The 13,027-nt window shown below is 45.5% G+C and overlaps 1 long non-coding RNA gene across 1 annotated transcript; it reads left to right on the plus strand.

Moving 5' to 3' along the window:
• Nucleotides 1-1,087: 1,087 nt before the first annotated feature.
• On the plus strand, nucleotides 1,088-4,789 carry LOC311122037. The gene is made up of 3 exons (XR_014612374.1): nucleotides 1,088-1,164; nucleotides 3,645-3,727; nucleotides 4,762-4,789. It is a non-coding gene; the product is annotated as an uncharacterized lncRNA (long non-coding RNA).
• The last annotated feature ends 8,238 nt before the right edge of the window (nucleotides 4,790-13,027 follow it).

Below are 13,027 nucleotides of genomic sequence, written 5' to 3' on the forward strand. Positions count from 1 at the left end.
TACCAGTACCCAGTGTTCGCGTGGTCCGACATGTCAATCAACCTGCTATCTGCCAATCACGGGAATGCCTGGAATGTTCTGATGCCGAGTGGCGTGGAGGTGGGTTGGGCAGGGGGATGGAGCATTGGAAGTTAAGACCAGGTTTAGCCTTTGTTCTCTCTCTTTTTACGTCTGGGCTTCACAAGAGAAGGTCACGATTGGCTTGTGGATTATCTTTCATTTATTTGGCGTGGGCTACGGCCAAACAGTAGCCTGTGTAAAGTTGGTTTAATAAACCGTCCATTCGTAAACTCAAGCCTCTGTCTGGACAGTTGTTCTTTTATGATCTAGTCAGGTCATTACAGTATTTTGACAGGTTTTGCTTGCTTTAACTTCTTCAAAAAAATGAAACCACTCAATCCTTTTATGTGATTGCTTGTTCAAACCCCCGTTTTTGTCTCTTTTTAAAAATCATTTTAACTGGAAATATGTACAATACATATGCTATGTTCGTCAAATCAGGAACAGGAGGTTCACAGTTTTTTTCGTGTCCTTTTTTTTTATTTAAAAGGATGAAACTAGCATGTACATATGAAATAGTGACTGAATTCGAAACTCCCATGAATTCTTTCAGTATCTGAAGATTGCTGTATATTTTATGAGTAATAAAATAAAGAAATGAGTTATGTTATTTAATAATGAACTATGGGTTATCTGTTTTATGTGACAACCGCAGTATCAATTTCTAGGTGACAGTGGTGCTAATCCCAAAAGAAAGGCTACATACAACAAGGAACAAGAAGTCTATTGGCAAAATGATGACAATTGCATGTACCTTGGCCTAACGGTGTGGGTTATGTATTTTATTTTTCATGGCGTCCTCAACATTACAGTTTTAAGGGCAACAATAGCCTACATTTGTTTACAACTCGCAGGATTTCCATACATGAGCTTTCAACAACACAGAGTGTTGCATCAGCACGAGATCTAAAGTGCGTCAAATCTGTACAGGTCATTGTTACGTCATCACTGATAAACGTTGAAACTGATCAGAAACCGCTGGAGCAGTTCAGTCTAATTCTCCCTAGTGCTGGAGGATTGCATTTGTTTTCGCTCTGGATGCGCGTTCATTTTGGCAAGGAAATGTGCTGATTTTGCAAGGAGATGGAGAATAAAGAGTTCAAGGTAGACATGTTATTTATTTTTAAATCTTCAATTATATTAATTACTGTGGATTAAATATTGTTTAACAAATGAAATAGTGTGCTATTCATGCTGTAATATCAAACTAGAAAGTCTATGGCCGGGGAGTCATGAGAGTTGGCTAAAGGTACAGTAAGTAGAATCTGCTGTGGGTCAAATGGGGGTCAAAGGTTATGACAGCGCCTTCATAAATACGTCCTAAATGGCACCCTATTCCCTATGTAGGCTAGTGCACTACTTTTGACCAGGAGCTAGTGCACTACTTTTGACTAGGAGCCATAGAAGGGTTGGCTGACGAAAATGATGCTCGCGCATCGATGGCCGGAAGTCGTGTATCTTGTTATGATTCTGAACCTCAGCTAACAACAAGCTGCCATGTGGGGAATCGTAGCTCTGTGGCATGTTTCAGCTCGTTGTATGGTGTTATTGATACCAAGTCTTGTTTTGAGGTGTTTTGACTGATATCATGTCTATGCAATGGCTAAAATTCGCTACCTAGCTAACCAACAACAACTGTAACAATGTATTTGATACGAGTTCATTGTTCAAATGTATTTATGTTTGCATTAAACATTTAGAGACTAAATATAGTTTACATGTTGTCTAAGTCAAACCCTGTCTATTTTGCCCCATAGTTGCATGCCAGTTTTGTTGCTAAACAACCAACCCCTCTATAGAGTGTTACAGTGGAGGTGTGATAATACCCATAAAACCTAGCGGTCAAACAGGGAAATGGTTCCAATCGTTTTTCCACCATTCATTTTTCCCATAGGCGATTTTAGAAACACATAAAATAAGGGCTGTATTTCGTGTAGGCTTACCCTGTAAATCTCTCTCGGACAAGTTGACTTTTATCAGGATATTTGGCTCTATTTACTCTCAGATTCGAAAATGCTAATTAGCATCAAAGTAGACATCATGCAAAACTACAAATCCCTGCAAGCTCCTGCATGTCATCTCTAGCTGACACCTTTGCTAACGGGTATTGTGTCAATTTAAAACTTGCACTAGACAGTTCACAGAATTGTCCATTTAAAGAAATGCAGCCAATTTATTCATTACTACATTTAGCTAACATCAGATAGTTAATCCAGAGATTCTTACCTTTGCCTCGATCAGCATGATCATCATGGCATTTGGCATAAGTCTCCTGAGTGGCGCAGTGGTCTAAGGCGCCGCATCGCAGTGCTAACTGTGCCACTAGAGATCCTGGTTCGAATCCAGGCTCTGTCGCAGCCTGCCGTGACCGGGAGACTCATGGGCGGCGCACAATTGGCCCAGCGTCGTCCAGGGTAGGGGAGGGAATGGCCGGCAGGGATGTAGCTCAGTTGCTAGAGCATGGCGTTTGCAACGCCAGGGTTGTGGGTTCGAGTCCCACGGGGTGCCAGTATAAAAAATATATATGTATTCACTAGCTGTAAGTCGCTCTGGATAAGAGCGTCTGCTAAATGACTTAAACGTAAAATGTGTAGTTCTTTATGATAGCAACATTAGCAGCTAATAAGCATTACATTTTTGGGAGGTAAATACAGGCGAATATATTGATAAGTCACCTTGTCCTAGAGAGATTTACACGGTTATCAAAATGTCACACCAGGGTAAGCCTACACGAAACACATACCTTATTTTAAGTGTTTCTAAAATCCCCAATGGGAAAAATGAATGGTGGAAAAATGACCATTTCCCTGTTTGACCACTAGGTTTTATGGGTATTATGACTCATACTGTGGGACTCTATAGGGCTCCAGCCAAAAGAAGTGCACTATATTGGAACTAGGGTGCTATTTCGGACACAAGCATAGATATGATGCATTATTATGTGACCATAGAAATAGAATCACTAGAAAGGATAGAGCCTCTGACCTTGGCAATTTGACTGGTAAACTGAACTGTACACCTGATATGATGTTCTGGTGATTATATTTCTCTGAATATGATGCATTATGATGTGACAATGAGAGTTGGGTTAATGGTGCTCTCAAGGCAACTGGGAACTCGAAAAAAATAACTAGGTCAAATCATGTCCGTGATCTTCAGGTCGGAAAGTCGGAGCTCTAGAAAGATCCCAGAGTTTCCGACTTGGAATTCCTTTTTACATTTTGTGGTGGTAATTTTACCCCCTTTTTCTCCCCAATTTTTCGTGATATCCAATTGGTAGTTACGATCTTGTTACGATCTTGTCTCGTCGCTTCACCTCTCCCCAGCAGGCTCGGGAGAGGTGAAGGTCGAGTCAGGCGTCCTCCAAAACATGACCCGCCAAGCCGCGCTGCTTCCGACTTGGAATTCCGAGTTGGATGACTGTTCAAAACGATTTTTCCCAGTCGGAGCTTGTTTTTTTTCCCTATTTCCCAGTTGTCTTGAACGCACTGAAGTCGGAAGTCAGAGATTTCCCAGTTGTTTTGAACACGGCAAAAGGCGAAACAGTAGGTGACATCTAAACATGACTTTGTGCTGTCTTTCAGAGGTCAGAGGTCAGTGGGAATGACCTCACCCTCATAGACCTGGATGACCCCATCAATGAAGCTGATGTTATGAAGGAAGTCAGGTAAGTGATTTACACTAATGACACATCTGTGACTGGTTACAGGATCACATAGGCCTACAGATTCAGTAGTAGGTCAAAGGTCACCGCCTATGGAGAGGTAGGCCCAGATCCATGTATTTAGAGAGTTGGGACATTGAGATATAAACTCAGCAAAAAAAGAAACGTCCTCTCACTGTCAACTGCGTTTATTTTCAGCAAACTTAACGTGTAAATATTTGTATGAACATAACAAGATTCAACAACTGAGACATAAACTGAACAAGTTCCACAGACGTGTGACCAACAGAACAAAGGGGGGGGGGGGGGTCAAAATCAAAAGTAACAGTATCTGGTGTGGCCACCAGCTGCATTAAGTACTGCAGTGCATCTCCTCCTCATGGACTGCACCAGATTTGCCAGTTCTTGCTGTGAGATGTTACCCCACTCTTCCACCAAGGCACCTGCAAGTTCCCAGACATTTCTGGGGGGAATGGCTAAATCCTAGCCCTCACCCTCCGATCCAACAGATCCAGGCTCTTCATGGCAGAACACTGACATTCCTGTCTTGCAGGAAATCACGCACAGAACGAGCAGTATGGCTGGTGGCATTGTCATGCTGGAGGGTCATGTCAGGATGAGCCTGCAGGAAGGGTACCACATGAGGGAGGAGGATGTCTTCCCTGTAACGCACAGCGTTGAGATTTCCTGCAATGACAACAAGCTCAGTCCGATGATGCTGTGACATGGGCAATGTTGATATTTTAAACAATGCTATGTAACTGAACATCTATAATTAGAATTTACTTATAATGAAAGGATAAATGAAGGCTCTAAGGCGCTAACATTGAGTCCTTTTAAAAGTTGGCAGAATTCTCTAAATATTTGGCTCTGGGTAGGCCGAGTCATCTCAAGAGTATTGGAGCCATAGAATTTGAGTGATTCTATTCTAATTCTAGAATGATTCTAATTCTATGATACTAATTCTATAATTGTAACACATCCTCACACTCACATTATAGCAGTGACCTAAGAGATATTCCCTTTTCTCTATCTAGATCCCATAAAGATCACAGAGAGGCTGAGACTAACCAAGTTGGACGAGGCTGTTCTAGAGACAGATACCCCAACTCAGTCACAGGAGGTTGAAGGAGAGAGTGAGTTGGACGAAGCTGTTGCCATCCCATCTCAGTCACAGGAGGTTGAAGGAGAGAGTGAGTTGGACGAAGCTGTTGCCATCCCATCTCAGTCACAGGAGGTTGAAGGAGAGAGTAAGTTGGACAAGGCTGTTGTAATCCCATCTCAGTCGCAGGAAGTTGAAGGAGGGAGTGATTTGTACGAGGCTGTTGCCATCCCATCTCAGTCACAGGAGGTTGAAGGAGAGAGTGAGTTGGACGAGGCTGTTGCCATCCCATCTCAGTCACAGGAGGTATGATGTATCCACCTCCAAATCGGACCATCCACCTCCAAATCGATCCCGCTCCAGAGTACAGGCCTCGGTGTATCGCTCATTCCTTCGACGATAAACACCAATCCGACCATCACCCCTGGTGAGACAAAACCGCGACTCGTCAGTGAAGAGCACTTTTTTAGCCAGTCCTGTCTGGTCCAGCGACGGTGTGTTTGTGCCCATAGGCGACGTTGTTGCCGGTGATGTCTGGTGAGGACTTGCCTTACAACAGGCCTACAAGCCCTCAGTCCAGCCTCTCTCAGCCTATTACGGACAGTCTGAGCACTGATGGAGGGATTGTGCGTTCCTGGTGTAACTCGGGCAGTTGTTGTTGCCATCCTGTACCTGTCCCGCAGGTGTGATGTTCGGATGTTCCGATCCTGTGCAGGTGTTGTTACACGTGGTCTGCCACTGCGAGGACGATCAGCTGTCCGTCCTGTCTCCCTATAGTGCTGTCTTAGGCGTCTCACAGTACGGACATTGCAATTTATTGCCCTGGCCACATCTGCAGTCCTCATGCCTCCTTGCAGCATGCCTAAGGCACGTTCACGCAGATGAGCAGGGACCCTGGGCAAATTTCTTTTGATGTTTTTCAGAGTCAGTAGAAAGGCCTCTTTAGGGTCCTAAGTTTTCATAACTACCGTCTGTAAGCTGTTAGTGTCTTAATGACCGTTCCACAGGTGCATGTTCATTAATTGTTTATGGTTCAATGCATTGAACAACATTTTACATTTTAGTCATTTAGCAGACACTCTTATCCAGAGCGACTTACAGTTAGTGAGTGCATACATTTTCATACTGGCCCCCCGTGGGAAACAAATCCACAACCCTGGCGTTGCAAGCGCCATGCTCTACCAACTGAGCTACAGGGGACTAGCATGGGAAACAGTGTTTACACCCTTTACAATGAAGATCTGTGAAGTTATTTGAATTTTTACAAATTATCTTTGAAAGATCCTGAAAAAGGGACATTTTCTTTTTTTGCTGAGTTTATGTATACATTACATGACACAGTAGATATCCATATGACAGCTGGCTCCCCAGGGGCAATGTTGACATTTTAAACAATGCTATGTAACTGAACATCTATAATTAGAATTTACTTATAATGAAAGGATAAATGAAAGGCTCTAAGGCGCTAACATTGAGTCCTTTTAAAAGTTGGCAGAATTCTCTAAATATTTGGCTCTGGATAGGCCGAGTCATCTCAAGAGTATTGGAGCCATAGAATTTGAGTGATTCTATTCTAATTCTAGAATGATTCTAATTCTATGATACTAATTCTATAATTGGAACACATCCTCACACTCACATTATAGCAGTGACCTAAGAGAGATTCCCTTTTCTCTATCTAGATCCCATAAAGATCACAGAGAGGCTGAGAGATTAACCAAGTTGGACGAGGCTGTTCTAGAGACAGATACCCCAACTCAGTCACAGGAGGTTGAAGGAGAGAGTGAGTTGGATGAAGCTGTTGCCATCCCATCTCAGTCGCAGGAGATTGAAGGAGGGAGTGAGTTGGACGAGGCTGTTGCCATCCCATCTGAGTCGCAGGAGGATGAAGGAGATAGTGAGTTGGACGAGGCTGTTGCCATCCCATCTCAGTCGCAGGAGGTTGAAGGAGAGAGTGAGTTGGACGAGGCTGTTGCCATCCCATCTCAGTCGCAGGAGGTTGAAGGAGATAGTGAGTTGGACGAGGCTGTTGCCATCCCATCTCAGTCACAGGAGGTTGAAGGAGAGAGTGAGTTGGACGAGGCTGTTGCCATCCCATCTCAGTCACAGGAGGTTGAAGGAGAGAGTGAGTTGGACGAGGCTGTGGCCATCCCATCTCAGTCGCAGGAGGTTGAAGGAATGAGTGAGTTGGACGAGGCTGTTGCCATCCCATCTCAGTCGCAGGAGGTATGATGTATTTTTCTATTACATGCATGACATTTCATTGAGATATTTTGTGTTTTAATTACGCAAAATTGAATTCCAGCCTAACTCTGCTTTCTGTTGTCCCAATCAGGATGCAGTGGTGACATTCACTACCGTGACCCACAAGGATGAAACTTCCCAGACCAGCCTCACCCTCAGCAGGGGAAAGAGAAGCTACCCAGACCTACACACCTTTGTGCAGGACATGAAGGACGAGTAAGTTGCTCTTTGGCTTCCCCATGCATCCCCTAGATATGTTCCCTATCTCAATTGCATACTCCTCGTGTCCTCTCTTCTCAAAACCCATTGGATGAGAAAGCCAGAGGTCCCGCCCTTCTGAACTTCTCATCCATTGGGTTTTGAGAAGGAGGCGAGGAGATTGAGAGTCTCCCATAGTCTCGGGCCAATACAAAGGACTCAACGGACCAAATAACCAATCAGGGATGTCTGGGTGTGGCCTAGTTCCATAGAGGTCCATCCATAACGTAGTCTAAGATAATAGAGGTAATGTCCATCCATAACGTAATCTAAGATAATAGAGGTAATGTCCATCCATAACGTAATCTAAAATAATAGAGGTAATGTCCATCCATAACGTAATCTAAAATAATAATAATATATAATAATAATAAATAGTAGAGGTTAATCTAAAATAATAGAGGTAATGTCCATCCATAACGTAATCTAAAATAATAGAGGTAATGCCCATCCATAACGTAGTCTAAGATAATAGAGGTAATGTCATGTGGTTCATTGTGTACTTGCATTTATTTACTTTTCAGCCATTGGAATCTGCTGAGTGAGAATATGCGTGCCGGGGTGAGTTATAGTCACCTCTAAAGTAGTTAATGTTGGTAAAATGGACCAAACATTCATTTGTGGAAATCCTGCAGGACCTTTAATCCTGAACCACTGCTTTAATTGACTAGCTTGAGTAAATGGTTCTAAGTTTTATATCAGTGCAGCCCCTTTAACAAACTAACTCTGTATGGTCTTTTAACATTGCAGATGAGCAGACATGAGTTTAGTGCCAAGTGCATGGATATTGTAGCATGGGTGATGGAGTCTACATCCACTGTGGTTGTTCCCGCCCTTGACCTCACCATGCAGATAGAGCTCTCTGATTCGCCAAGCTCTTCTGGATCAGGAAGTGATGAGGCAGGAGAGATGACCTCTCTTGGCCGCAGCGTCAGATTCAGCTGTAGTGGAGGAGCCAGCAGGTGCACCAGCGCCAGAACTGCCTACAGCACACGCATTCCCACGCCTTTCCCCTCCTCTCACAGGTACCTAGCCCTATCCCCTCCTCTCACAGGTACCTAGCCCTATCCCCTCCTTTCACAGGTACCTAGCCCTATCCCCTCCTTTCACAGGTATCTAGCCCTATCCATGCCTCTAACAGGTACCTACCCCTATCCCCTCCTCTCACAGGTACCTAGCCCTATCCTCTCCTCTCACAGGTACCTAGCCCTATCCCCTCCTCTCAAAGGTACCTAGCCCTATCCTCTCCTCTCACAGATACCTAGCCCTATCCCCTCCTCTCACAGGTACCTAGCCCTATCCACGCCCCTCACAGGTACCTAGCCCTATCCCCGCCTCTCACAGGTACCTAGCCCTATCCATGCCTCTAACAGGTACCTAGCCCTATCACCTCCTCTCACAGGTACCTAGCCCTATCCATGCCTCTAACAGGTACCTAGCCCTATCCATGCCTCTCACAGGTACCTAGCCCTATCCCCTCCTCTCAAAGGTACCTAGCCCTATCCTCTCCTCTCACAGGTACCTAGCCCTATCCCCTCCTCTCAAAGGTACCTAGCCCTATCCTCTCCTCTCACAGGTACCTACCCCTATCCCCTCCTCTCACAGGTACCTACCCCTATCCACGCCTCTCAAAGGTACCTAGCCCTATCCCCTCCTCTCACAGGTACCTACCCCTATCCACGCCTCTCAAAAGTACCTAGCCCTATCCCCTCCTTTCACAGGTACCTAGCCCTATCCCCTCCTCTCACAGGTACCTACCCCTATCCACGCCTCTCACAGGTACCTAGCCCTATCCCCTCCTCTCACAGGTACCTATCCCTATCCCCTCCTCTCACAGGTACCTAGCCCTATCCCCACCTCTCACAGGTATCTAGCCCTATCTCCTCCTCTCACAGATACCTAGCTCTATCCCCTCCTCTTTTTGCAGGTATTTCCTGTTATAGGTACAAATATCCATTCCAGATCCACTTAGTGAGAAATACTACTTAGATACTACACAACCACTCTAAAATGTTTACTCTGAATGTTAATGTTTGGTCTGAGTGTGGTTTGAGATGGTTCACAATGCTTCCTTTGATTAACAATAACAAGGTTGTGTTTGTGTCCCAAATTCTTGGATCATATTTTTTATTTTGTTACCATATACTATTCATTTCTGTTGTGCATTCTGCAGGTCCATGACCTCTTTGCTAAGTGAGAACGAAGAGCGATATGTCTCCTCACCTGAGGGTGGCGATAGAGAGATGAGACACAGACCACACTCAGCACCACTGAGATCTGTGTTTGGCATCTCTGAGGACTCTGTCTTCGACATGGTCCAGAGCGGCCAGTCGCAGGGTGACATCGTACCGCCGCCCAAACGGAGTAGACAGGAGAAATACAGACCTAGCAAAATGTCAACGGATGGCAAGTTTATGATGGGTATTGTCGAGTTGGTTATAAACCTTCTCAACTCCAGATTGGCTGAGCTAATGCGAAGTGTCAGTCAGGGAACTCTAGTTCTGCTGACTGGAAGTATCTCAGCAAGTCAACAGTTTGCCCAAGAGATGCTAAGCAGGGCGACTTCTAAGATGTATTCCCATGCCACAAGTCTCCCCTTGAGTTAGAGAGGGAGCTTGAGGCCATCTTGGGTCCTCTGGCTGGACAGGTCATAGTCATCATCATAGATAGCATCATCAAGGCTAAAGCCAACGGAGGAAATGAGGGGAGAGCGTCCAGCCCCTTGACCTATTTTCTAACTGCCATTTCGGCAGAAATACAAAGCCTAGTGGTTCACAGATCGGCTAGCAGACCATCCACCAGACTGTCCAACAACAACCCACTGCTGAACATTTCCAAGTCAAAGGTCTTAAGATCAGTTCTGCTCAAAATGGCAGAGCTCTTTGGCCAAGGTCCAAGTGAAACCTGTCTAGTTCCACTAGTCCAGAGTCAGTCCAACAACTCCATTTGCGACTGGACTGTGAATGCAGGCACCATTCATCCAAGTACATTTCTGTCCGACAACAGAGTGACAGAAGTGTCATCCGATGTTGTGGATCTTGTACTTGAGGTTTTTTGGATAACAGGATTTTTGGATAACAGGAACCCGTCAAGTCCACAGAGTGCCTGCTCCCACAACTCAGCTAGTGGAGCAATAGATATGAGAGCTCTTGCTGAGGACTTGGTCAGACAGGTGTCTGTCAAACTCAGCCCATTTGTCTCTGAGAGTCAACTCTCCACCATGTCCATGACAGATCTGTCATCATCTTTTTCTGACTCCACCTTGAAGCAGTTGTGTTCTCGCTCTGTTGTTGCTCTGGCAACTGCCTGTCAAGCAATCAAAACAGAGCTCGAGAACCAGAGACCTACCAACAAGGCAGCAAGAGACCTACTATCGTCTCTGGTAGAGACCATTGAGGACATGGATATCTCTGACATCCTCCAGGGCCCGTCGGCCATTTTGGAGGAGGCTGCTGTGATAAAGCACCCAGAGATGTCCACCTCGACAATATACAGATCTCTGCTTCTCGACTCATCTCTCGCCTCCTCTAAGATGGTCACTGAGAGCACTGAGAGCATTATCTTCAACAACCCATGCAGAGGAGAATGTGAGTATTCAGAAGGAGCTCCCTGCTGATAAAGTTGACATCCTCCATGGTCAACCAGTGGAGGAGTATATTGTCAAAGCTGAGCAATGCATCATTCAGGTCATTCAGGATGCAGCTGTGACATATACTGCTGCGCTGGATAAAACCGACACTTGTGGGAAACTGTCGGAAATCCTATCTGTCCATGTTTCCTCAGAGAATATTGAGGAGGCATCCTCTGATCTCTTAGGTGGAATTATTTCCGACCTGCATGAGGTATCTGAGGTCAATAAGGCCTCCATGCGTACGAAATCAGGTCACAAAATGTTCTGGGTGGAAGTGAGTTCAGGTTCCCAGAAGATTTATACCAAAACCCTGGACAAACTAAGGAAGCTGTTCACCTCCCACCATCGCACTGAGGGAAAAAATACTCCTGTGCAAATCGAGCTTTCTGCAACTGGACTACTTGTAACTGAGGCCACTGTGCAGGAATCTCCTGTAACTGAGGCCACTTTGGCAGTGTCTCCTGTACAGAAGACAGACAGTAAGACCCCTTCTATGTCCTCAGCCTCAGCCTACCAGCTCACCCTCGACACCTGCACTAAAGGGGTAATCAAACAGGTGATCTCGGTGCTGAGGATGGACACTTCAAAGGAAGACTGCTCCGCTTCCGTTGGGGAGAGCACGTCAAAATCATCCTTCGACTTCAACCAGAAGTTGGACTCGATAATTTTGAAATTGGAGGACCTCACCATTTCGAGTGATGTGACGTCAGCCGAGATTGCCACACTCACACGATCTCTTAGTGCAGCCAGCAGAACCTCTAACATTTCCATCCAGAGCTTTCACAGTGCTGAGTTCCGAGCTAAGGCCAAACACATTGTGAGTGAGACCATTCTCAGAGCTGCTAGCAAAGCCAGCCATTCTTTGCTACAGAGCATGCCTAGCACCACCTTCTCACACCATGCGGTTTCTACAGCCGAAGATATAGTAAATATTATCATGCAAGACCTTGAAAGTGTATCCCAGTACACTGTGGACGACGCAGACTCCTTCCCACTAGGAGAGAAAAAGCTGGAGTTCCAGCTCAAACCCAGAGTTGTCTTTGACAACTTATTGGATGCTGCTCAAACCATGTACCACAGAGTAAAGGATAGACTGAACATCTTTTTCTCTTTTCCACCAGTGTCAGTCACCACAGCCAAATATGTGCTGGACTCCACCCCTGTGGAGACACTCAGACGTTCTAAGTCCGCTGACACTGCTCTTGTTGAGGACAGGAGCCGCCCTCCGTCTGTGAGAAGTGAGAAGCCTTTGTCAAAAGTCTGTTTGGCTAAAAGGTCTAAAACCCTTCTGTCTTCGAGTGGCTCTTCAACAGACCACCATGTAATTGACACATGCAGTGAGGATGTCACTCTGCCCAACAGGAGTATGTCAGTTGTGAGCAACAACAGTTTGAAGAGAGCCTCTCCTCTCCACGGCAGTGGATTGAGTGAAAGTTGCAAACCTCTTGTGGCTCTAAAAGACGTAACAGTGGCAGTCAGCCAAGAAGGCTTTAGCAAAACTGCAAAGAAGACGCTCAGCTTGATCCTAAATGTGATCAAGTGTAGAGTGGCCAACTCTGAGAGTTCATCTGTTGGGCAGATTGCAAGTGAGGAGTGTCTGATAGCCACTAACATGTTAGACTCTGTACTGGAGAGCCTTGACCAGTTGCCTGACATGAGCGCTGCCGATGAGATCACAAGGACAGAATCCCATACCTCTATCGCAATGGACGAGACAGGTTCACGGTCAACGCTTGTGAGCCAACAAGAAATAAACATATCTGACACCAATATCATAGTGAAAACTATAATGGACACATTGAATACGGACGACCCAGAGATGACTTCAGCAGAAGAACATCTGGATAGGCTCCTGTCAGTTGAAGCCCTTCAAGGTGCATCTGGCAACCTGATCACAAAGGTCCATGGTCTCATTCAGGAGATAACCATAAACCGCTAGCTTCAATCCATGGTTGGCCACAGAAGCCTCTCTCAACCAGTGCTGCCTAAACCAGCCCTGAGGAAGCTGTCAAAGGACGATGCCTCAGAGCTCATTTACAACTTTGCCCAGACTTCTGTTAGGAGACTC

This window comes from Coregonus lavaretus, assembly GCF_964263955.1.
Source record: "Coregonus lavaretus genome assembly, contig: HAP1_SCAFFOLD_57, whole genome shotgun sequence".
Lineage (NCBI taxonomy): Eukaryota > Metazoa > Chordata > Actinopteri > Salmoniformes > Salmonidae > Coregonus > Coregonus lavaretus.